Source organism: Malus sylvestris, chromosome 13 (genome assembly GCF_916048215.2).
Source record: "Malus sylvestris chromosome 13, drMalSylv7.2, whole genome shotgun sequence".
Classification (NCBI taxonomy): domain Eukaryota; kingdom Viridiplantae; phylum Streptophyta; class Magnoliopsida; order Rosales; family Rosaceae; genus Malus; species Malus sylvestris.
Genome location: NC_062272.1, coordinates 35,448,056 through 35,475,718, shown reverse-complemented (window position 1 = coordinate 35,475,718; position 27,663 = coordinate 35,448,056). Strand labels below are relative to the sequence as shown.

The 27,663-nt window shown below is 36.3% G+C and overlaps 2 long non-coding RNA genes across 4 annotated transcripts; both read right to left on the bottom strand.

The window, feature by feature from the left end:
- Positions 1–17,105: 17,105 nt before the first annotated feature.
- On the bottom strand, positions 17,106–26,074 carry LOC126595954 (uncharacterized). 3 transcript variants are annotated; one of them, XR_007613777.1, is made up of 7 exons: positions 25,323–26,074; positions 20,022–24,326; positions 19,699–19,928; positions 19,456–19,615; positions 19,282–19,350; positions 18,524–18,582; positions 17,106–17,475 (listed from the first exon to the last, which is right to left on the bottom strand). It is a non-coding gene; the product is annotated as an uncharacterized LOC126595954 (long non-coding RNA). The 3 variants fall into 3 exon arrangements; XR_007613776.1 differs by lacking the exon at positions 17,106–17,475 and having other exon boundaries at positions 18,033–18,582; positions 19,452–19,615; XR_007613779.1 differs by lacking the exon at positions 17,106–17,475 and having other exon boundaries at positions 18,033–18,582; positions 19,452–19,615; positions 19,699–19,842.
- LOC126595955 (uncharacterized) lies at positions 24,884–25,314 on the bottom strand. Its single transcript, XR_007613780.1, has 2 exons — positions 25,087–25,314; positions 24,884–25,034 (listed from the first exon to the last, which is right to left on the bottom strand). It is a non-coding gene; the product is annotated as an uncharacterized LOC126595955 (long non-coding RNA).
- Positions 26,075–27,663: the final 1,589 nt, after the last annotated feature.

Sequence of the window (27,663 nt, the reverse complement as noted above, 5' to 3'; positions counted from 1 at the left end):
AGCAACCTTGAGAATAACGACGTCACCATTATACATGATTCTCAATCATGTGGTTCAGTCTCTCATATGAGTTCAGATCTTGATGAGACCTTGATTCCCAGGCTTGAGCTATCGCCCCATTAGTGTCATAGTGTCAGTACACTAGATACACTTTCTGGTTAGAACCGAATAGAGAGTTCACTAAATGAACTTTCCCATCCAAACAACATTGTTGCAAACTTCTATATGGCAATATATTTTGCATTCATATCTCTTTAGTCATTACTCTTCATTTGCAAACTTCTAAAGTCATTACTTTAATGTTTCCATCCAAATATCTCTTTAGTCATAATAAAGAGATATCCGTTTATCTCTTCATTCATAATGAAGAAACATCCAATGATGGATTAGATTCATAATCTAATACATTTACGCTTCCATTACGTTACTCTAATTCTTCCTCGATCTTTGAGGAATTTATCCTTTAGTATTTCTTAAATACTTAAGGACTCACTTGACAGTTGCCATGGTTCTGATCCTGGGCTTGCACTGATATCGTCTTGTACCTGTTCTAGGTACAACTCATATCAATGTTTTTCATACAATATGAAATACATAAATCACCTTTATGCGTATGCATAAAGGATTCTATTTACGCATTATTTCTTTGGGAGTCAAAGAGTACGTTCTCTTTGAGAAGAGCAACTTCTTAGTCTCACTAGAGTTGTCCTTCTAATTGAAGTTTATCATCATATGAGAAACTTCCTAGCATCTATTGTCTATTATTAGGGATTGATATAATCCAATTATATCATGAAATATATCATTATAGATTTCCATCCCATGTATATAGACTATATCTCCCATAAACATTCTATCGTTATAGAATGCTTAAAGTCATAACTTTAACGAAGAAATATTCTTTTCATTTCCAAAATTAATATATCATATATATATTCATATATATCACATATATATTTATTTATATATATATACAAATTTAGGAATATGATTAACTCCCACTAATCTTTTGTAAACCTAGTAAACAAAAGATTCATTTACATCTTTATGAGAAATCAAACGATTTGACCTTTCTCTCATAAGACGCTTATAGCTCCCACTAGCTTGCTAAGATCCATGATGGATGGATCTCTACAACTTACATGTCTTGTGATTCATAGTTTTAGACATATATTATCAAGACTATCTTAATAATGGTTTCGGAAACCTATATTATGTCCAAACATTGAATCACCATTTAGTTGTAGCTAGCAATCTTCGAATTAATTGAAACTAAGACTACGTCAAAAATGGTTCCTTCAAAGTCAACCATTCTCTTTGATTGTAGTCACCTTAAGCTACCAATTAGTTTATGAAGGTTTCATTATTTCGGGTCAAATGGTACTTTACCATTTCCTTGAGTATATATCGTATATGCACTCAATGTAGTCATAAGGATTTTCATTCTTATTTCTTTCGAATTAAGAGGTGCAACTCTATGACATAGTCATAAAGTTCAAACCATTCAACTGAGACGGTTTATAAATCCTTCTCGACTACCTTAGAGCTTATGGTATAGGAACTAGGTTGTTATATTTGTTGATTACTTTCTTGTCTCTCAAAGAACCATTCTTTGAGTTCTATCCTTCGTTCATTTGCTCTTAGGCAAATCACATTGTAGGATTACAATGAACTATCCAACAAAACAACATTTGTTAGTTGGTTTATAGAAGCGATATCCAAAAGTTAATTTAAGGATATCCTACAAGATTGTTATCAAACAAATATTGTGTATTAACAAACAACCCCAAATTTTAACATGCTTAAGATTTGTCTTTCTTTCCAACTACATCTTATGGAGTCATGAAAAATTTGGAAGATCTTCTAATTGACAATCATATTGTTTTTAGAAGTATATATCCTATATATATGGGTAATTGATAATATCCAACGAACTAAATCTTATTCAAGTTCGTTCTTCTCCTAATGGAGAAATCCATTATCTTATGATGCTTCTTTCCTTGATATCTTTCAAGAAAACTATTCTAAAGTGTTACCATTCCTTGGATCAAATATGAGGATGTAAATACTTTAGATGTCTTACTCATCAACTTACATTTCTTGAATTCTTTGAAACATTTTGCAAAGTATTCGGACTTGTGTTTATTCAAAAATAAACTATAGTCCAACCGAGAGTGATCTTCGGTGAATGTTATCCAACATGAGTAGTATTATGTTTGTGGACAAGTGCCACTAACATCTAAGTGAATTAACCTCAACAACTTTGTGATTCTTTCTTCTTTCCAAAAGAATAAAGATTCGAACATTTCGCCTCTATACAATTTTAACAAGAAGGTATTGGATCCGGATCTAACGATCCAAAGCATCCATCTATGACCAACTCGTAATTTATGTTTTAGAGGTATCACAACTTTAGTTGGGATTAGTCACTACTTTGCAACCTTTTGGGTTTTTAAGCATCATTATATTCTAAACAGTTAACACTACCATATCATCTCTACTATAGAGATTATTAATTAGATTACAATAATCTAATCATTGATTAATAAAGAACAATGTTTTGTCAAACAAAACATTCATCCATCTCTACTATAGTGACGGAATTAAATTCCTTAAAATTGGAATGTAAAGACAATCTTTGGTTTTTCCAATTTCTTTGGTAATTCATATGAGGAAGTAAGTACCATCTGCTTTCGCAGAAATCTATATTTTATTCACTTTCCGAATGTGAAGTACTTTCTCTTCTCTCATATATCTTCTACTTCTTATTAGCCATACTTTTACAACGATTGTAAAACTTAGTTACTAATACGGAATCAAGCATTCAAGTAGAAGAACCAACTGTTTTGAACTTTTCAAGAACAATTTACAACACCTTCGAAAGGTGGGTTCTTGACATTTGCAAGACATTTCTTGCAAATACCCCTTCCAATGTCCATCCTTTCATAAAGAAAGTTTGTTCCCTTGGAGTTAATTTTATCTTCTTCATTTGACTTCTCCTTTGACTACAATAGTCACGGTCCCTAAACTCCCACTATCTCTCTTGAAACTTATTTCAATTGTGTTATACACATCAAACATTTTGGAGAGCATGTGGTTATTGTTCACTACATAGTTTACAATAAACTTAGTGAACCATTAGGATAGGGGCACTTAGGTGAAGTCCTTGCCTAGTTTCCGTCTCATTAAGTGGTTTATCACTTCAACACTTAATGATTCAAAATCATTATAAGTCCATGTTAATGGACTATTTTTGTCAACCAACCATTATGTTCTAAACATAATTACAAACCTTCAAGAGTTGTACAAGGCAACTCTCATTTCTTCATACAACAATTTGTAAGTGAAGAAACATGGCACATAAAGTGTCCATGCCTTTGTGCTTTCTTCTTAAGTTCTTTGTTCATTTAACAAAGAAACAAGCACTAAGTGTTTGCATTGACTAAGAGTTGTTCAAAGCAACTCCTATTTCTTCATACAACAATTTGTAATTGAAGAATTATGACATTTCCAATTGTTGTCCTCTTTATGATAGACTTTTCTAACATATTCTTCTAATGATACATTATCAATAGGAAGATTGTGAGGATGAGACTACTTAGGTACATTTTACAAGCCATTAAAGACAATCTATGGTTTTGTAGTACTAAGTCCGGAAACTAAAGCATTCGGCTTTTCTTTGTCAAGTTTTGGATAGCGTTTGCAAATATATTGGTAAACAAATACATAACGAATATAAATTGATTGATTTTAAGCCATTTGATTCGGGTCTTTAAATCAAATAGCACCACCCACTATTTTTGGCAAATTCCATATCCCTCATTGGAATTCGAGAGTTTTGGATGAAACTCTTAGTAGGTTATGGGAGGCTCACCATTACCAAGCCCACCTCAGAAGAACTCCATATTGGCTAGCAACAATAATAATGAGAGAGTACGCTTACTCATTTGCAACTAATGCAAGTACCCATCTTATTTGGCCTCTAGAGAATGATGCCTCAGAAGAACTCCATATTGGCACCATTGCACTTAGTTAATTCATTCCCACCATGCTAGTTCAAGTAGGGGTTCAAGAATGGCCTCAGAAGAACTCCATATTGGCCATACTCGTTGCCTACTTTCACTTCATCATATGTTTATAGGCTTCTCCTGAATGTAAGCACATACTTTGCAACCCCAGAACTGGACGAATACTTTGTATGAGTCACAAACGATTGAAGCCTACCACGGTGGAAGGCCACGAAAGAATGTTCAAAGCACTCTCACGCTTTTCAACTTAATATTGGTTTGGTTGAGGGTTTTAGGTCTCATCACATATAAATATTCATTTTAATCTCTATTAAAACTATTTTGGTCCTATTACAACTATTGGTCCATATGATTGTTTTTAGTTGTATATAATACTCCCACTATGCTTATAAAACGGTTTTTAAAGCAAGAGTATATGATACTACTAACATAACCTTTGCATTCATTTGATGGACTATATAGTTGCCTTAGGGCCTTAGGATGACTATGAACCTTTGTTTAGATTCAACACGAGCCTTGTGTTGAATCTCGGTCTAGGGATGGTGATTGATTTTAGTTATGCGTTTAATCACATTAAGGCGTGTTGTCTTAGGGGCGTTGGACCCAACTACTTCATTTTCATGCATATCAAATAAAGCAAGAAAGAAGTACTTCAAAGTAAAGGTGAGCTTATGCTCATTACAACATTTGCATAAAACAAATTACTTTAAAGTAAAGAAGAGCTTATGCCCTTTTACAACATTTGATCAAATCAAATTACAACCAAAATCTAATCTACACATTCCCATGGTTCAAACAAATTTGAAACGGCCTTTCACATAGCTCAATTATATTAGGCTTAGGTTCATAATCACCCTTTAATTAATTAACACTTTAACTAATTAAATTGAATGCAACATTTTCATTTGGTTTTTGTATCCATAAAATTGATTTAAATGGAGCTAAACAAAATGAAAATCCAATTCTCATTTAAAGAGACAAAACAATTTTGTTCTCTACTTAATTTGGGCCAATATGCAATAACCACAACTTTTGGGCCATAAAGCAATTAACCTCAACTTTTGGGCTATATTGCAAAACTTTTGGGGTCACTTTGTAAAGACACAAAAGTCCACTACTGCATGTAATTACACTAGAACCCAAAATTTAATCAATGCAAAAACTTCATTAAAGGAGCAATACAATTTGTCCTTTAGCGTTTTTGGACCTAAACGTAAAAACGTAAACTTTTGGGCCAAAGTGAAAATACACAAAAGTATCAAAACTTTATGTAATTGCATAAAAGGCCCCAAAAGTACTCCCACTTGAGGGAGGGCCGGTTTTAGAGAGGGAAAGGGAGTGGAGATAAGTCCACAAAATTTTAGAAATTTTTTCAACAATTTCATAAAGCCTTGCAAGTGGAATTTGTGACATAAATTCATGCAAGTGGAATGTGACTTAAAGTCATGCAAGTGATGTGTGTGTAAGAGAAGTACTTCTTACACACCTATCACCATTTCCATCACCTTACACAATTTCTATCACATTAAAACATTTGATAAAACACAAAACAAAGACTTTATGAAATAAATCAAAACTTTGAATCAAAACACAAACCTTTTTGTTCTTGGCAAAAATGTCAAGAACAATGAAGAACACTCATGGAAAAACTCAAAATTTTCCATGAACATTTTTCACCCAAAAACATTCCAAAACCATTCAAACTTTAGGGAAATAACATCTAACCAAACTAGGGTACATAGGGGTTCCAAAAGTTACCTTAAAACACTTTTAACAAGTCAAACAAGAACCCAAAAATCCACCCTTTGGATTTGGCCGAAAATCCCCAAAGTCATGGCACCAAATTTTAGCTCCAATATTCATGTTCATATGAACTACATCTACAACATTTGAGATGGCAAATTTTCTAACAAAATTTACATTCAAAGAAGCAAGAATAAAGCTTGTAACAATTACAACTTTTAAATCACAAACTATGAACTACAAAACCCAAAAGGATTCACCAACTACTAGACCTAGGCTCTGATACCACTTGAAGGATTATTTTGTGAAAACATGTTCATTTAAGCAACATCATATAGCATGCAATTAACAATTAAAGGCGGAATCATGCTAGCATGCACTTAAATACAAAACATTAACCAAGAAATTCAAAGCCTAGTAGATTGGTGAACCATTAATCAACTCAAAACAAAGTGAGTTGAGATTTATACCTTTGTAGATTCCTCTTTGCATAAGCAAAGGCTAATCACCCAAAGAGAGGGCCTTCATTCCTTGCATCTTAAATCTATATTTTTTGATGGAAGAATAGGTTTCTCCAAGTTCCCAAAGTAGGGAACCTCTAAGTCTCTTCACCAAGGAGAGATTGGAGAAGAAATGAGTGACCTTGGAGTAGTGGGATTGCAAGATGCACCCCCCAAGGGGCCGGCCTCCTAGAGAGAAAATGGAGAGACAAGTTCTCACCAATTTTCTCTAAAAGAAACCCTAATGAATAAAAAGGCTATAAAGTCATATTTATACCTTTATTCATTTGAGTGGCAAACTTGTAATTAAAGCAAGTTCACTACCCTTCCTCTAAATGGCCGGCCATGGGGTGTTGTTTGGGCTTTTGGGTCTTAGTGAATCATTATTCATTAAGTTGTCATACAACTTAAGTCAATGGGCTTGACGTTCGAAGCCCATTGGGCCTTAAGGTCCAAAACCTATCCCGAGGTCTTTAACGAACTTATTCGTTTGATTAATTAACATATTAATTAATCCTTGCCATAAATAAATGATTAAACCATTTAATCATTCTTACTCATCTCCGTTTAATCTCCAATCTCCACCTCTTATGGTGTGCGATCCATTAGGTTCCTTTTAGCGAGGCAGTGGGCGATTAAAACCATTTCAAATCGATTGTGAATTGAAACTTACTTTCAATTCTCCCTTTAGTGATTACACACGTTTAGGGCTTCCACAAACCATGAGTGACACCTTGCAGCATATCATGGTTACCCAAGCTAATCAGAAGAGGTAGAGAAAACCTATTCAGTTTGGGATTACAAATGCAATACGGTCTTTCTCTAATCTAATACTCCTGACCACATTGTTTGGTTTGATAGTTTATTTATTCATGTCTACTATCCAATGTGATTCGTGTGCTTATATGATTTCATTGAATGTGATTTAGAACGACTTTTCTAAATCTCATTCATACTCTGGCCAGAGATTCTAAATCATATCATAGAGTATTCTCCCTCAAACGGTTTGAAGGTTAGAGATCCCTTGTTGCGCATTCACTTGCCTCCATGACTAAGTGGCTTAACCCCAACGATGCCGTGGACACCCCGATGGGGTGACTTTGACATAATCAAAGATCAAGGACTTAACCACAAGACAACTGTGATGCCTCAGGTCAAAGGACTAATTTGCATTATCCCAAACATGAGTTCTCATGTGACATGAGTATGAGAACTCTTCGTTGATCACGTTCAGTGAACTCATTCTCTACTGAGCACCTACGTACTTGTCTTGATGTCACACACACCAATGACTCGAGACTAGTCACTCTCCCTGAGAGAAGACATAGCACGTACCGATCTTGACGGACTGTCAATGCCCAATTGGCAATCCTATGATCAGGAACATTTAGGATGTGTCTACGAAAGAATGGTCTCATGAATCTAACTTCATTAGATTACATTATTCCAATCACATATTCCTTGGACTATATCGTTTAAGCATATAACATTTATATGAGACGGCTCAAACAATAATCTTTGCCCTTTATATTAAACTAGATTAGTTTAACATGTAAAATGTCCGTAAAGTATCATCATATGATTGGCTTTAGGGCACATTTCCAACACCATCTCTCTTTGTCTGATCACTTAGAAAATATGAACAGATAGGAGAAAAATGGATACATGACTTGAAAGTGTATCCAGTGCAGGTGGTGGACCCAGAAACAGCAACAGCACGCATCATCCTTGAGCAACAGCAACGTCGTCAGCATGTCCACGTGCTTCCCTCTAAATTCTTGAGGCCTTGAGCTTCTCTTTCCTCGTCATTTGATCAAGAAGAAACCTAGAAACTGGCCGGCTTCGAGGTAGTGGCGAGGGTTGGGATCCGCACAAAATTTTTCAACAAGTAGGAAATGGATCGTCGGATTGGGTTGATCCAACGGTTGCGAAAGGGACCCATCAACCCAGCGGACCCATCAAGACAGGCGCCGTGGTTGTTGGCGTAGTGGAGTGGGACCGGGCTGATGAATCTGTGATGTATGAGACGGGTGAGTCGAGGAAGGATTTGAGATCTAGAGATGTCCGCTCGAGTCCGTATGTAGATTCTTGTTCATGTGACGACTAGGGACCATCAAAGCCGGCGGCGGCGGGCACCTCAGATTATCCGGCTTCTTATCCTCAAACTTCGAGCCACTGCTCGTGTTACGCCTGTTCACTGTTGTTCCTCCTCCAAATCAGAGAGTCAACCTTCAAGTCAAAGCTACGAAAACCAAAGAAATGAAAGGTGGTGGTGGGTGGTGTGGTCTCTCAGCTCAGTTAATTTCTAAATATCAAACTTTGTGCGGGGAGAAGAAAACCAAGGCAGTGAAGCAGTATCAGCAGCAGCGAAGGAGGAGAGAAAAGGATCAGAGGAAAGAGAAATGATTGAGGAAATGAAATAGTACAAGTAGTGTGATGGCAACAACGGAGAAACAGTTTAACTTAGAGTTGAATACACCAACAATATTATTATGTTTGTGAGTCGCTAGCACCATGTGTACATTGGGGCACTGGAGGCTCCAACTTTAATCATTATCATGCCACGGATAAAGAAGAGACATGGAGAATACAGAGAACAAAAATTCAAGACATCGAAATTTGCACCATCACCAGTTTTAAACAATCTGGCACCGACTAAACACAGTCCAGTTCCACCACACAATATTATTTTAGTTAGCATGACTACCACCAACATTTTTAAATAGAGAGAGAGAGAGAGAGAGAGAGACTTTCGTCGGTGTGGATGCCCAAGAATAGGAGAGAGATGAGGGACATGAGAGAGTCAGAGAGTTATGTCAATTACTCATGTCAATTACTCACGTCAGGCCAACAAGCACTTTTGTACACTCCCATCTTTTTCTGCTCTGTGTGTATTGTTTCTCTCTCTAGAGAGTAGAGTGATGGTGGGGTTTTGGGAGTTATCTTGATATGGTGGCGGAACAAAGGACGGGCACTGAGGTTTTGATCTTTTGGGTTTGTTTTTGCAGATTTTGTAGATTTTGCAGATTCATGGTGGAGATGAAAAAATGAAAGAGAACCGACATAGTTTTTCGTGTCGATTCCCACAGACGGTGCCAAATGTTGATGCACAAAATCGGATGGTCTTGGAACAACGTAAATCCGACCGTGAATCTGCATGAAATGTAAATAACACAAGATGTATTGTGGTTCACCCTAAGGTTTGGGCTACGTCCACACTAATTATGTATTTATCTAAGAGAGAGAGAGAGCTCTGAGAGTGAGAGCTTTGAAAGGGGGTGAGGAGCCTTAGGAATTGGCCTCAGAAATGGCCTCCCCTAATTGTGAGGGTGAGGGGTCCTTTTATAGAATAAGGACTCCTCACTTATTACATATTTGCCCCTTACTTTATCACATAATTACATTTAAGTCCCCCAAGTATTTGTACGAGATCTAAATATGAGGTCCTAAATATGGCATAAACATAAACAATCAATATTTATTTTCTGAAAATTCTAAATAGAAAACATGTCTTTTGGGTCAACACTATTAAGAAGGGTTGTATATCTTCAACTAAAATGAAAGAACTCGATGAACGGGTGCTTTAATGCCTATAAATACCTATTGTGGCATAATTTTCACACACAATTTTTAGAAATTTGTTTCTACATTCCTTACTCTCTTTTCTCTCAATCACATTCATAGAATATCTTTCTAGTTATTTTTAAGGGAATACAATTTGGTTTTGCTAATCGAATATTCCATACTTTGTTGTATCCTATAAGTGATTTGCCAAGAACCCTTTAGCAAACTCATTCGAGTGGGGGCAAATAACACTTTAAGTAAACGATTCAAGTCATGCCTCAAAGTCATCATTTGGATTATTCTCTATATTTCTATATTTACTCTAACAATCTTAAAGTGTTATTATTGTCATGGAGAACAAGTTTGATCACATGGCTTTGAAGATTATCAATCAAGATGTCTACAAGCTAGACAAATTTGATGGATCAAACTTCACCCGATGGAAGGACAATATGTGTTTCATGCTTACTGTTCTAAATGTCATATATGTGTTGGACCCGAAATTGAAGCCTATTCGTGAACTAAGTGACAAAGACTCGGACAAATAGTTGTCGATCGAAAGAAGCATGAAGAAGATGAATTGGTATGTCGAGGACACATCTTGGGCACATTATCTGATCGTTTATATGACTTGTATGCACACATTCAATCTCCAAGGGAAATTTGGGAAACACTTGAACATAAGTACACAACGGAGAAAAGAGGTACCAATAAATTTTTAATGCTCAAATATTATGAATTTACTATGTTTGATAACAAACCCATCCTAGATCAAGTTCATGAATTATTGGTCTTGGTCTCAAAGCTTCGTGAACTTAAAATAGTTATTCCGGATCCTATGATAGTTGGGGCTATTATGGCACAATTACCCCAAACATGGAATAACTATAGAAAGAAACTTCTACACATGGTGGAAGATATTAGTTTGGAGGATTTGCAAAAGGGTATTCAAATTGAAGAGGAAACTCGAAATCATGATAAGAATTTTGCAAATCAAGATTCCTCTAAAGTTCACATTGTCAAAGAAAACAAATATAAAAAGAACTTCAAAGTCAAAATTGACAAAGAGAAGTTTAAGAAGACCAATTCCAACAACAATCAAAAGAATGCAAATGGTGTCTGCTACCATTGTGGAAAGAAATGTCATTACATTCGTGATTGTAGACACAAAAAAGCAAGTAAGGAATATGCCAATAAGACCAATAACGTAAATATGGTGGAAAACTCTGGAATTGATAACATTGTTGCAATGGTATCAATAATGCATATTGGCATGATTACCGAACTAAATATGGCAGCGGCAATAAAATCCTCCGATTGGTGGCTCGACTCAGGGGCTACTATACATGTGTGCAATGACAAGGTGATCGGATCATATTTATATATATTTTTACTTCGAATTCACTCGTCTTTTCTTAGTTAGTTCCTTATATTTTTGAGCTATTTACGTTATTTTTGTGTTTATAGGATTTGTTATGCAAAGAAAATAAAAATAGAACAAGTTAAATTTTATGTAATAAATTCGTCAAAAGCAAATTTAAATTACAATATTGCTAACCCATTGTGACGCTAAATGATAAACCAATATTTAAACTATATATTTCATCCTTTTATATTTCTTCTCTTGTCTAATTTAGTTGGAAGCTTTAAGTATTTATGATACTTTTGATATATTGTGTTTGTAGGAGTAACATGATCGAAAGAACTTATTTTTCTGCTATGTGAGGCTGCTAGAAACTAAATGAAAATAAAGGTGCGTGGCTTTGCCAGAAAAGTGGGGATTCCACTTAATTTGCAGAAAATAGCAAAGAAAACAGAGAAGAAAGTGGAGAGCACGGGGGACAACAATGATGGGGTTTCCACTGGTGGCCTTGGGGACTTTGAAAAGAAATCATTGCCTTTTGTTTAAGGCAACAGACGGAACAGCTGGTTTACATCGTGGGAGGGTGAAGAAAAGAATAAAATATAAAGAAAACAGCTGCCCTTGGCAGCTAGGAAAGACAGCGAGAATCCAATGTGAAAAGGAAAGCAGTGCGCCAAGGAGCATGTGAGAGGACAGCAGTGGGCTGTCTTGGAGCCCAGAGGAGTGACACGGAAGCAGCTTAGCTGCGGGGAGAAAACAGAGAAGCAAAGCTGCCTTTGCAGCTGGGCAGAGAGCAAGCACAGAAAAACTGTGCGGAACGTCAGCAAGTCAGAGAACGTGAAGGTCAGTGAGGGATTGACACGCGAGAAAAATAAGAAAAACGAAAGGGAAAGATAGACGGACAGCAGATGACAGCAGAGGAAGAGCAGCGCGGAAAGAATAAAAGCGGAAGCAGGGGACTGATAGAGGGGGCGCAGGAAATGGAGGGCTGCCTTTGGGCAGCGTAAGAAAAGGGGAGAGCAGTGCGCACGGATTGGAAGCAGATCACAGAGGCACGGACACAGCAGATCCATTTTTCTTGGTGTTATCTTCTCAAACTCATGTTTAATTCTTGGTTTAATTTGAGAATAATGTGTAGTTAAATTTACTTTGGCTAGAGGTTAATTCAAAGCCATGAACATATTTGTAATATGAATTGATTACCTTCAGTTGTGATTTCTGAGTTGTGATTTAATTTGCTTAACTGTTTGATTGATAACTTATTTTTGTATGTCGATTAAGAATGCATACTTAATTTACATGCATGAATTTGATGCTAGAATATAAGTGAATTTCACCTAATCGTTATGAACTTATATTCACAAGTAGTGAAGGTTGCTAGTCACAATCACGTTAAGTAAATTCTTGGCAAGAGTATCATGCTTTTCATAGTTACGAATGCCTCGTCAATGCTTATAGTTTTCACAAAGTTTAATGATCTTTGATTGTATCTCTATTGTGCTTTTCACGTAGGGGACTTTTGAAGAATGTTTTGAATTGTTGTATGCGTTTTTCCGTCCAATTCAATAACTTAAGGAAAACTTGAAGATTAAAAAAGTGTTGTTCACGGTTAATCTGAAGTATTGATATTCACAATTTATTGAAAGAACAACTGAAAATCAATTTAGGTTGCATATGTGTCATGTGTGGAGAAGAACCCTCTAGCTAGTCTATCACTTATCCTTTCACCTTAATTTCATGCTTTTGTCAATTCTGTAATTTATTTAAGTTTAATTTACTTCTCGTTAAAACCAAACTACCCTCCATTATTAAATTATATTATTTAGTTAGTTTTCATTGTTGTTAGTCTTTTAATTCAATTTCCGTCCATTGTAGTTCCTAGTGTCTAATTTGATTGTTTCCATTATTTTGAGTCATTCTAAGTGTGTTTCGAGTTATTAGAGTTTTTAGCCTAGTTTGTGTCCTTGAGTCTTGTTTAATATTTTTGAATTAATTTAGAATAGATTAGCAATCCCTCCTAATCCCCGGCCTAGAACGATACCCTACTTACATCTATACTACAATTGTCAAAAAGAGGGTTTAATTTGTGTGTCAAGTTATTTTGCGCATCACAAGGCACAATTCAAGACATATGAAGCATCAACGGACAATCAAGAGGTTTTAATGGGGAATCATAATTTCGCCAAAGTTCTAGGAAAAGGAACCGTTGAACTGTAGTTTACTTCTGGGAAGAAATTGACGTTGCTTAATGTACTGCATGTTCCAGAAATTAGAAATAATCTTGTGTCTGCAAATTTATTATGTAAGAACGGTATAAAGACTATTCTAGAGTTCGACAAGTTAATAATGTCGAAAATGGGATGTTTGTTGGGAAGGGGTATTCTTGTAATGGGATGTTCAAACTAAGTATTAATAATAAAGTGCATTATTCTGCTTATATCATTGAATCTTCCTCTCATTTATGGCATTTACGTTTAACACATATAAATTTTAGATCTTTAAAATACATGCACACACTTGGTTTAATTGCTTGCAATGATGATTATAATGATAAATGTGAAACATGTATTCAAGTGAAAATGACTAAAAAACCTTTTCCAACTACCGAAGAAATACAAATTTATTAGACTTAATACATTCTGACATATGTGAATTCAATGGTTTTTTTAACAAGAGGAGGAAAAAAAAATTATCACATTTATAGATGATTTTTCTAAGTTCACTTATGTTTATTTATTGTCTAATAAAGATGAAGATTTTGAGTGTTTTAAGCGTTATAAAGCTGAAGTTGAAAACCAAAAATGAAGGAAAATTAAATGCCTTTGTAGTGATGGAGGTGGTGAATATTTTTCACATGAATTTGATATTTTTTGTGAAGAGCATGGTGTTATACATCAAAGAACTCCACCCTATGCACAACAACAAAATGGTTTGGCAAAAAGAAAAAATAGGACACTCACTGAAATGATTAATTCTATGATGATTAATGCTAATACTCCAAAATATTTATGGGGTGAAGCATTGTTTACTGCATGCCATATACACAATAGAATTACATCTACGAAGACACATGTGTCACCATATGAAATTTGGAAAGAAAGAAAACCAAATTTGTCATACTTGAGAGTATGGGGTTGTGTAGCTTTTTATAAGGCACTCGATCCTAAGAGATCCAAGTTGGGTCCAAGAGGAATTAAAAGCATATTTGTAGGATATGTAGAAAATTCAAAGGCATATATGTTGCTTAATTTAGACTGAAATGCAATAGTTGAGTCTAAAGATGTCGAATTTATAGAATATAAATTCTATAATGACTACTCAGTGTCTGAGAGAATGATCAAACATCTTTCTCTAATCCGTCTACTAGTCATTCTTAATGTGAGAAAATAAAACAGTATGAAACTGTTAATGAACCAAGGAAAAGCCAAAGGGTAAGAAAAGAAAAGACTCTAGGCTCTGATTTTGTTTCGTCTCAATCTATTGTATTTTTAGTTGAAGGAAATCAAACAAAGGCTCTTAAGAAAATACCCATATTGTTGAATGTTGAGGATGATCTTAAAATCTAAGCGAAGCATTGACTTCAAGAGATGTAGCCTTTTGGAAAAAGGCTATAGATGATGAATTTGAATCATTAATATCTAATCAGACATGGGTTTTAGTAGACTTGCCCCAATGATCAAAAGCAATAGGTTGTAAGTGGGTATTTAGAAGAAAATACAATACATACGAGTCTATTCAAACATTTAAAGCCAGGTTGGTTGCCAAGGGTTTTAAGCAAAAAAAAAGGGAATAGACTATTTCGATACATATGCACCAGTAGCTAGGCTCACATCAATTAGAATATTGTTTGCATTGGCATCTTTATATAATTTGCATGTGCATCAAATGGATGTGAAAACAACATTTTTAAATGGTGATTTGGATGAAGAAGTCTACATGGAACAACCAAAAGGGTTTATTCTCCCTGGGATTGAAAATAAGTTTTGTAAATTAATAAAGTCGTTATATGGATTGAAGCAAGCACCAAAACAATGGCATGAAAAGTTTGATTTTGTCATTCTATCATATGGATTTAGGCATAATAGTGCTGATAAATGCATATACTCTATATTCACAAATGATTATGGTGTTGTTATATGTTTATATGTCGACGACTTGCTAATTTTTGGTACAAACATGAAAGGTGTATCTGAAACTAAAGAGCATCTAAATTCAAAATTTAAGATAAATGACTTGAATGAAGTAGATACTATCTTGAGAATTAAAATAAAGAAGCATAGTAGGGGTTACGCTTTGTGTCAGTGACATTATATAGAAAAATTGCTTTTTAAGTTTAAGCATTTACAAATAAAAGAAGCAAATACCCCTTATGACCCTAGTGACACTTTGCTTAATAATTCTGGTAGATCCGTTGCGCAGCTTGAATATGCTAGTATAATTGAAAGTTTAATGTATGACATGCATTGTACCAGGCTAGATATCGCATTTGCAGTAAGCAAACTTTCTACATACACTAGCCATACAGGTACTGCTCATTGGAAAGTAATAAATAGAATTTTTTGTTATCTTAAAAGAAATATTAACCTGAATTTAACTTACACTGAGTTTCTAGCAGTACTTGAAGGATATTCAAATGCAAGTTGGATAACAAGTGCTAATGATAATAAGATCATGGTGGATTTTTACAATTGCCAGAGGAGCAATTTCTTGGGCTTTGAAGAAGCAAACATGTATAGCACATTCAGCTATGGAATCTGAATTTATAGCATTAGCGACAACAGGTAAAGAAGCGAAATGGATTAGAAATTTATTATTGGAAATAGAGTTGTGGCCACAACCAATGCCATCCATTTCTTTATACTGTGATAGTGAAGCTACTTTGTCTAGAGCATACAATAAGGTATACAATGGAAAGTCTAGACAAATTAGCTTGAGACATGAATGTGTCAAATAATTAATAACTGATGGAGTTATTAATATTATTTATGTTAAATCAAGTAATAACTTGGCAGATCCGTTAACAAAAGCACGTTCATGAGCTTTGGTATCTAGTGGAATGGGGCTAAAACCCTTTACTGAAATTTAGCCACCAATAATGGTAACCCGACTTTGTCTAGAACATCACCAGTTTAAAAGTTTAATGGGTAATAACAAGTTATTGATAAGTGGTTGTGAAAGCACTGGAAATTAATATATAGCTCATTCCAAGATGATAAGTGCAAGACTGCTACGTTTAGGAGGATGAGTTTTATTTCTTAATGAGGTTATTTGTAGTTATGTTTATAGTAGTAGGGACATGGGAAGGAACCTCACCTATATGAACATACAAAGTAGTGCCGCCGCTACCAAGAGTTGGGTTTTCTCTTGTAAATGTTCATGAAATCAGGATGAAGCACAAGACCATAATAGTGCTTAATTAGTTCATAAATTTCTTTAAGGAAATAAGACATCGTCATGTGTGTACTTGTTCCGGTTTTAACATAAGAATAGGTGGTTTAAACTTAGATCACCATCACATTCGTTATAACTTTGAATTACTTACATTAATTAAGGGTTTAATTCGAAAGCCACCTTTATTGTATGCATGATTATATCGATATGCTTGTGATTAATTATAAAGAGAGAATTATTGTAATACTATTTTATATATTCTTAAAATAGGGAAGTATTGTTGAATATTTCAAGAATATATTCATATATTTGTTGGCTGAAAAGTTGGGTATTTGCCCAACCGTTGCTTCTCTTTGAGTGAAGCATTGCAGCATATGACATACTATATTATATATATATAATATTGGTGCTGTATTGTGCAGCATGTGTACGAAAATGATGGTACCAAAAGGTTGGATTTAATTCTACCTTGTATCTTTTGGTTGAACTACAACTTTTGATTAAAAGACATGATGCTTACTCAAATTGTATGAGTAGAATTAAAAGATATAAATAATCAATATTTATTTTCTGAAAATTCTAAATAGAAAACATGTCTTTTGGGTCAACACTATTAAGAAGGGTTGTATATCTTCAACTAAAATGAAAGGACTCAATGAACGGGTGCTTTAATGCCTATAAATACCTATTATGGCATAATTGACACACCCCGTCCCGAAGGAGGGCATGCTGGCCGTCACGTGAGAGTGACGTAACCATTTGCACAGTACGGAAGCTTTAAGATACAATTTAAATTGATACACCCGAAGGTGAGTCCTAATTTTGTCCAATCTGTCAGAACACCGTCGAATTCCTCGTAGTCACCACACCTTTGTGATTCCTGAACCTGGAGGGGCGCAAAACCAAAATTGAGTGGGTCAGTAAAACAATTCTTTTCCAAATCCAAACATTTCTCAAAACGTTGTAACCCCTCTCCGTAAAACCTGTATACTTTCCCAGAAATGTAAAATATAAATATACATATATATTCTCAAAACTTCATTTTTACTATCTCAACATTATCTCTTTATCAATCATGCCATGCCATGTCATCTCAACATTTCTCATATTAATTATGCCATGCCACATCATCTCAACAGTAATAAGGTATGAATGCATCAACATAATCATATCAGGTGCAAGAAAGTAATCAACCGTAGGCCCTCTAATAGCCCTATACGGTTGAACCTAGAGCTCAAAATCTATCATTATCACTCTACCGGAGTCACCTCTGTGACCCGTCCGGCCTTCTGCACACAAGTTACGCTCTAGTGCTTCTCATAAATCATCTGTGCACATAATCTAAGGTCACCCACCAGTCGAAATCTCACTAACACTCTCGCGACTGGTCTGTCGTACCCACTCCGCGTGGACTGTACGACTAGCATCTACTTGGATCCAAGGCGAGCGTGCGATGCGGTGAATACTATAAGCACTAAACCATGGTGCAGGATTTGAGCTCAATATATATCATCATCATCATAACAGTAATTAAATACTCATCTGTGCGTCCACCGCACCATTTCATACATATGCATCATAAATCAATTCTTACCTGTGCGTCCACCGCACCAATTCATACATATGCATCATAAATCAATTCTTACCTGTGCGTCCACCGCACCAATTCATACATATGCATCATAAATCAATTCTTACCTGTGCGTCCACCGCACCAATTCATACATATGCATCATATATTAATTCATGCATGGCATTTCAACTCACATTTCTATATACTTTTCATATCAATTCTATGCATGGTATTTCACTTCCCGTTTTTCCACATAACTCATATGCATTTCATTTTAAACATAATTTCATGCATTTTCAATTTCCGGGAAAACGTTAAGTATATATATATATATATACGGAAAACAAAACTGCCCACTCACCTGGAGTTCGTCCAACAACTCCCTAGCACCACACATCAAGGCGTCACGACGATCGCCGCCTAGAATAGTAATCAAATCCAACCTCAGAATTCATATCGATAGAATATATAACTTATATAAAATACGTCACTACGTAGTTCGATCCGGAAGATCTGCCACTCAGATTTTAAATCCATAACTTCCAGAGGTCCACAATATATCTCTAGGATAACATCCTAAAATTTCATTACCATCCAACGGTCGGATCTCCGTCAATTTCCAAAACTAAGTGACGGTTAACATTTTATATTATGGACTTACAATTCCAATTCCGGAAGATCCGTAACTCGGATTCCCAATCCGTAAGTTCCAATAATACTCAAATATTACGTATTACAACGTATCAAAGTTTGGTAACGATCCAACAGTCGGATCATCAATTCACATTTTCACCTAAATGTGAAAACTATAAAACGTTATTTGAACACCTAACCAACAATCTTCAATAACTTTCTCATACGGTGTTCAATTTAGGTATATGAATATACCACAGTGATCTACTCGACGTCACGGACGTCGACATATTTTTAAAATAATTTTATTTTTATTTTTTTATTTTTACTGTAGCACCTTCTTCTTCCTTGGGTCGCCGGACTGGTTCTTCCGGCGGCCGTTTTCTGGGCAGTTTTTCAAATTGCCATAACTTTGTCATTTCTCAACGAAATCAAGTGATTCAAAAACGAAAGTTGTAGCCCTTGAAGAGACAAAGATAATGGTACCTTGCACAACACCTAGTTGGCCGTGGTTTGGCCGGAAACTGCCTCGAAAGCCTCGGAGGTCGCCGGAAACTGGGTATTTTTCAAATGAATATAACTTCTTCAATACTCAACGAAATTGAGTGAAAAAAAAAGGAAAGTTGTAGTACTTGACGAGACGAAGAGATTGATACCTACCTCGACTTCTAACTCGCCGGGGATTCGCCGGAAAACTCCTCGAAAGCTCCGGCCAAACTTTGAACTTGTCGATCTCCGTGTTCTTACGTCCAAAAACTTCCAACGAAGCACTCCGAGCTTCCTTGGGACCTCACTAAGCTCGCTGTGATCTTTTTTTAGCCTAAATCGTAACCATTTAAAAGATCATGAACAGTATATAAACACGGGACCTTAAAAACTAGGGTTTTCCGAAGCAAAACTTACCTGAAAATGGTGTCTACGTGATCGTGGAGTCCTCAGGGTTGCAATGGTAGTCTTAACTTGGACGTTGGTATAGGTTTTAGGTGGTTTTGGTGGTTGCCCGTGCGTTCGAGAAGAAGAGAGAGAGTGAGAGTTTCTGAGGAAGAGCTGAGGAAGAGAGAGAGAGTGACTGAGGAGATGAGAGAGAGACAACAAACGGGAAATGGGGAGGGATTTAGGGTGTAGGACCCTACCTAAAGTCCAAACACAAAATTATTAGTCCAAGTTTAAGTTTAATTAACAATAACTTAGGAATTTTAGGTAAAACCAATACCAAAATTACGCACCTTAATCCCGTTTAAGGGCATTTTCGTCTTTTCACGTCCTCGGAATTAAAATTCCAGGACGGGCTGTGACAATCTTCCCTCCTTATAGAATTTCGTCCCCGAAATTCCAGCAATCAACTAAATCAACCATACTCCAACAATAGCTTCGGGTAAATCTCTCTCATCCGTTTCTCTTTCTCCCACATAATTTTCTACTGAATGATTTCCTTCACAAAGCTTTTACCACTTACTCTGTCTTAATTCTCAGGACCTTCTTTTCCCAATCCAAAGTAGTCCTTGGTTCCTTATCAAGTCGAATCCAATTGAATTCTAAATAGTTGCACCAGAATCCCATGTGACGAATCTGCCACCTAGTGACAACGCATCGAAATATAATGCATTATGCACCTTAGCCAATTTTGAAGGCATCACAAACTTATATGCAACTTCATTGATTCTTTTAATGATCAAAACGGTCTGATGTGTTTAAATCTTATCTTGTCTCTTTTCCAATTCTCTTCATTTCTGTTCGTGGTGAATTTTCCAAAAATATCAAACCATTTACCTTACACACTCGATTAGTGGCATATCCATCTGTTGATCTCTTTTGCCATTCCTGGTTACTTCAGGTTAACTTAATCACCTGAATACTTTGAGGAGACTCATCCATAGTCTCAGGGTCTACTAAAACTCTTTCTCGATCGAATCTTTCTCTACCCAGAAACATTCCATTCACAAGTCATCAAAAACCGACTCACGTGACACATTTCATGGTCCTTATGGCGTTACTTCGGAAACTGCACAACCAACATACTTAAGAAACTTAGCAATTCCGTAATCCAATTCTCTTTTCCATAAAACAAATAAGTAGTGTTGCACTGTCTGGGAAAGGTTGTTACTCAACACTGGGGTAAATGTACTAACTTGTTACTTAACAAGTATAACTTCTTCTCGATCTTCCATTCTTAATTTTTCTTCCGTTGGTTTTCAATCCACAAAATGATACTCTTGGCAAACGTGCCAGATATTAATCTTACTGTAGTCTTCTCACCAAGTGCTTCAGCTAGAACAAACTTTACGATCACCCTGATCGTACAATCATGTTCATTAAGCAATACAATTCACTTTCGCTGCCTCATATCAAATTCCTTCCAAGTAATGGATATTGAAGACTTTTTGGATTCGTAAAAAAAATCTTGCATTCCCACTAAAATATAATGTCTCCATAACTTCACAGCAAGAATGGTAATCGTGACTTCCAAATCACCAGTAGGGTAATTCATCTTATGAGATTCCATTTATCGTGAAACGTATGCAATCACCCTAACATTTGCATCAACATGCCTCCAATACCATTCAAGAAACATCACTAAAAATTTATGATTACCACTATTCTCTGGGAATACCAAAATACGTGCATGAGTGAGGAAATACTTCAGTTGTTGAATCCTTTGCTTACAATTCCTTCCCACTCATACCTAACCTCTTTTCTCAACAGTCTCGTCAATGACAAAGCAATGACTGAAAAATCTTTCACAACCATCCAAGATAGCCTGGTAAGCTAAGAAATTCCAAATCTCAATTACGACTCGTGGTTGTTCCAAATTTTAATTTCTGTTACCTTTTAAGGATTCACTTGAATACCTTAAGAATATATAACATATCCCAGAAATGCTGCTTGATTCATCCAACATTCGCATTTGCTAAACTTAGCATACAATCGACATTCTTCCAATCTTTGTTCTACCGACTTAATACGTTTACATGCTCTGCTCTGGCTCAGAATATGCCAGAATATCTTCAATGAAAATGATATCAATTATCAAGGCATTATTGGAATACTTCATCCATCAACTCATAAAACCGCATGAGTATCCACATAGCATCACCAAACTTTATAAGGACCATAACAAGTCCAGAAACCATCTTATGATCAACGTCACTTATAATATTCAATTGGTAGTAACCAGATCTCAATTCAATCTTTGAATCTTCGCAATTACTTCTGAGCTGGTTAAATAAACATCAGTACATCACCATGGATAACGGTTCTCAATCGTTACCCGACTCCATTGTCTATAATCAATGAACAGTCTCAAGATCCATTTTCTTCCTCACCAACAAACTGGGGCTCCTCAAAAGTGTTGTACTAGGTTGAATAAAACTTTTATCAACCAATTCCCTCAACTGAATTTCCAATTCCCTTAACTCATCATGAACCAATCTCCAATATAAATTTATACCTGGCAACAAATCAATAGTGAACCTCATATCTCTGCCTGAAGGCAATCCAGGTATACTTTCAGGGAAGACATCAAGAAAAGTCTAACTCTTTCGACATTATTCACACTACTCCAAACAACATCATTTAGCACCACATGAGCTAAGTATTTTTGACAGCCTTTCGAAAACAATCTCTTTGCTCTCACAGCATAAATAATGGCTGAACTCAATCCACTTTGCATACTTACAAAAGTAATCTCTGGTCATCCAGATCGATGGAAAGTACTGGTTTCCCTTAACATTCCGTCTTGTCACAATTATAACCAACCAATCTAATGGAAATAATTTAACCGACACAATACATACTCTATTACTACTAAGCATTCTGAATAAGTACAAAATAATCTACCGGTTTACTTACTTAACGAATCCACGAATGAGTTATTAATATTATGGTCTGCAGCCCGCAATACTGATAAATCATCGTTGTCTCGATAAGTAGGCAACCACTCACAAAGATATAACATTACTATTTTGTCACTCAATGCAAAATACATACACTCGTCTCAACTACATTTATTTACTACTCTCTAGGTAATAACATACATAATAAGAAATATATCAGCCGAAGTCAACTAGAATGACCAATACGGTTGATTCAACTCTTATCTCAATAATACGTCGGCCGGATCCACTCCGCGTGGTCGGTACGGCCGAGCCTATAACTCACAAATTTCGCATGTGTCAATCGAATCCACTTCTCGTGGCCTGTACGGCTGAACATATAACTCATCAAATCTCTCTGTACTCACAGTCAATCTGACCAAACTACTAAGTTTATAACTCTTCTGAATCGACACTATGATATCATGGAAAATTATTGAGTACAACTGATTCTAGGGACGATTCACAATTCTGTGTCCCCTCTGTTCACATAAACACATTCATTAATTTCACACTTCCCAAAGTGTTAATTTTTTGTACCTGCAGCACAAGGTACATTTCCTTTACTCGAGACACCTTGTCTCAAATATCTGGGATTACCAGTATATCCATCACTTTTATTCTGACCAGCGACATTAAAACCTCAGCTAGAAGAATTAACTCTAGCTTCACTTCTTTCGAAGCTCTAAATCTTTCTATATCCTTGATATGACGAATCATTAACTTTATCGTCTTCTTTTAATTCCCATTCATTTCTTATTCTTCTTTATTCTCGTTGCTCATGTTCTCAGAGTCCTCAAGATTCAACAACATCTAGCATACTCCTGATAAGAACTACAATGGATAGTGGTCACCCAAAATACCACTTCCCTTTTGTCACCCAGCTTAAAACAACATAACACCTCCACCAAATTAACAACAATATCTGGATGGAACGAGGCTAGTCTGAAAACTTTCTATAATATCCCTCGATCATCACCTTCCTTGTCTCATATTTGTAAACTCTTGTTTACTACCATCGATAAATGCCGGAGGGATAAACTTTTCCTTTAAACAAGTCCTTAAACAATTCTCAATCGACTGATTCCTCTGGTGACAACAATTCATACTCCTGTTTCCACCAGGATACAAATTCATAACCAAAACCAGGTAGTCGTCTCGACCCCTTGTCAGAAGGAAGATTCCTTTGACTTGCATATTCCGAAACATCTTTTCCAATTGGTTAATCCGTCACTTTGTTCCCTCAGGTTCATCATTTCTCTTAAGTGATTCAAATTCAACTCATAACCCATCTTAAAATGTCCATTTTTCTAATATACTGAATCACCATAAGAATAGTTTCCCCCAACCCGCTAAATCAGGGAGACTAAGTTCCTCTAACTACGTGGTTTGCTACGAGGCGGTGTAGTTCTGACAGAATTCACTAGAAACTTCTCAAGATGTCCAAGATTGCAACCATGCTCTGATACCAACTGACACACCACGTCCCGAAGGAGGGCATGCTGGCCGTCACGTGAGAGTGACGTAACCATTTGCACAGTACGGAAGCTTTAAGATACAATTTAAATTGATACACCCGAAGGTGAGTCCTAATTTTGTCCAATCTGTCAGAACACCGTCGAATTCCTCGTAGTCACCACACCTTTGTGATTCCTGAACCTGGAGGGGCGCAAAACCAAAATTGAGTGGGTCAGTAAAACAATTCTTTTCCAAATCCAAACATTTCTCAAAACGTTGTAACCCCTCTCCGTAAAACCTGTATACTTTCCCAGAAATGTAAAATATAAATATACATATATATTCTCAAAACTTCATTTTTACTATCTCAACATTATCTCTTTATCAATCATGCCATGCCATGTCATCTCAACATTTCTCATATTAATTATGCCATGCCACATCATCTCAACAGTAATAAGGTATGAATGCATCAACATAATCATATCAGGTGCAAGAAAGTAATCAACCGTAGGCCCTCTAATAGCCCTATACGGTTGAACCTAGAGCTCAAAATCTATCATTATCACTCTACCGGAGTCACCTCTGTGACCCGTCCGGCCTTCTGCACACAAGTTACGCTCTAGTGCTTCTCATAAATCATCTGTGCACATAATCTAAGGTCACCCACCAGTCGAAATCTCACTAACACTCTCGCGACTGGTCTGTCGTACCCACTCCGCGTGGACTGTACGACTAGCATCTACTTGGATCCAAGGCGAGCGTGCGATGCGGTGAATACTATAAGCACTAAACCATGGTGCAGGATTTGAGCTCAATATATATCATCATCATCATAACAGTAATTAAATACTCATCTGTGCGTCCACCGCACCATTTCATACATATGCATCATAAATCAATTCTTACCTGTGCGTCCACCGCACCAATTCATACATATGCATCATAAATCAATTCTTACCTGTGCGTCCACCGCACCAATTCATACATATGCATCATATATTAATTCATGCATGGCATTTCAACTCACATTTCTATATACTTTTCATATCAATTCTATGCATGGTATTTCACTTCCCGTTTTTCCACATAACTCATATGCATTTCATTTTAAACATAATTTCATGCATTTTCAATTTCTGGGAAAACGTTAAGTATATATATATATATATACGGAAAACAAAACTGCCCACTCACCTGGAGTTCGTCCAACAACTCCCTAGCACCACACATCAAGGCGTCACGACGATCGCCGCCTAGAATAGTAATCAAATCCAACCTCAGAATTCATATCGATAGAATATATAACTTATATAAAATACGTCACTACGTAGTTCGATCCGGAAGATCTGCCACTCAGATTTTAAATCCATAACTTCCAGAGGTCCACAATATATCTCTAGGATAACATCCTAAAATTTCATTACCATCCAACGGTCGGATCTCCGTCAATTTCCAAAACTAAGTGACGGTTAACATTTTATATTATGGACTTACAATTCCAATTCCGGAAGATCCGTAACTCGGATTCCCAATCCGTAAGTTCCAATAATCCTCAAATATTACGTATTACAACGTATCAAAGTTTGGTGACGATCCAACAGTCGGATCATCAATTCACATTTTCACCTAAATGTGAAAACTATAAAACGTTATTTGAACACCTAACCAACAATCTTCAATAACTTTCTCATACGGTGTTCAATTTAGGTATATGAATATACCACAGTGATCTACTCGACGTCACGGACGTCGACATATTTTTAAAATAATTTTATTTTTATTTTTTTATTTTTACTGTAGCACCTTCTTCTTCCTTGGGTCGCCGGACTGGTTCTTCCGGCGGCCGTTTTCTGGGCAGTTTTTCAAATTGCCATAACTTTGTCATTTCTCAACGAAATCAAGTGATTCAAAAACGAAAGTTGTAGCCCTTGAAGAGACAAAGATAATGGTACCTTGCACAACACCTAGTTGGCCGTGGTTTGGCCGGAAACTGCCTCGAAAGCCTCGGAGGTCGCCGGAAACTGGGTATTTTTCAAATGAATATAACTTCTTCAATACTCAACGAAATTGAGTGAAACAAAAAGGAAAGTTGTAGTACTTGACTAGACGAAGAGATTGATACCTACCTCGACTTCTAACTAGCCGGGGATTCGCCGGAAAACTCCTCGAAAGCTCCGGCCAAACTTTGAACTTGTCGATCTCCGTGTTCTTACGTCCAAAAACTTCCAACGAAGCACTCCGAGCTTCCTTGGGACCTCACTAAGCTCGCTGTGATCTTTTTTTAGCCTAAATCGTAACCATTTAAAAGATCATGAACAGTATATAAACACGGGACCTTAAAAACTAGGGTTTTCCGAAGCAAAACTTACCTGAAAATGGTGTCTACGTGATCGTGGAGTCCTCAGGGTTGCAATGGTAGTCTTAACTTGGACGTTGGTATAGGTTTTAGGTGGTTTTGGTGGTTGCCCGTGCGTTCGAGAAGAAGAGAGAGAGTGAGAGTTTCTGAGGAAGAGCTGAGGAAGAGAGAGAGAGTGACTGAGGAGATGAGAGAGAGACAACAAACGGGAAATGGGGAGGGATTTAGGGTGTAGGACCCTACCTAAAGTCCAAACACAAAATTATTAGTCCAAGTTTAAGTTTAATTAACAATAACTTAGGAATTTTAGGTAAAACCAATACCAAAATTACGCACCTTAATCCCGTTTAAGGGCATTTTCGTCTTTTCACGTCCTCGGAATTAAAATTCCAGGACGGGCTGTGACAATAATGTTTTACACACAATTTTCAGAAATTTGTTTCTACATTCCTTACTCTTTTCTCTCCATCATATTCATACTATTTCTTTTTAGTTATTTCTAAGGTAATACAATTTGGTTTTGCTAATCGAATATTCTATACTTTGTTGTATCATGGAAGTGACTTGCCAAGAACCCTTTAGCAAACTCATTCGAGTAGGGGCAAATAACACTTTAAGGAAACGATTCAAGTCCTACCTCAAAATCATCATTCAGATTATTGTCTATATTTCTATATTTACTCTAACATTTCATACTGGTAGCATTAAAAGATTTCTTTATATGGTTATCGTTATGATACTTTTGCTAATTATTTTAGCTCCACACACACATATTGGCGGTTGCACAAATCCATATTCGTAATTCCCAGTTAACATGCAAGGTGGTAGTGCGAGGTTTGATGGTTATGGGAGGCCTGGTGTTTATTTCGGTATTTGACCACCAGGAAATGGAATAGTTCCATATGGAAGTAGCAGCAACGTTGCTGCTGGTGTTGGTGCTATTTGGGGAGCAGCATATGATCCCTCGCTTGATGCGGCTAACTGTAGCTCTGAAGTCGGTGCTCAATAGTGAATACGGGACAAGCCCTTTCCAGGGCCTAAGGCGAAAGTTTAGTACGGGGCGTAGGTTTTTTCACATTAAAATAAAATTGGCCTGATTGGATTATTAGTCCCGTGATGACATGGTAGTTGAAATATAACTCATATGGTAAAAAAAATTAGGATTTAAGCGTGAAGTTT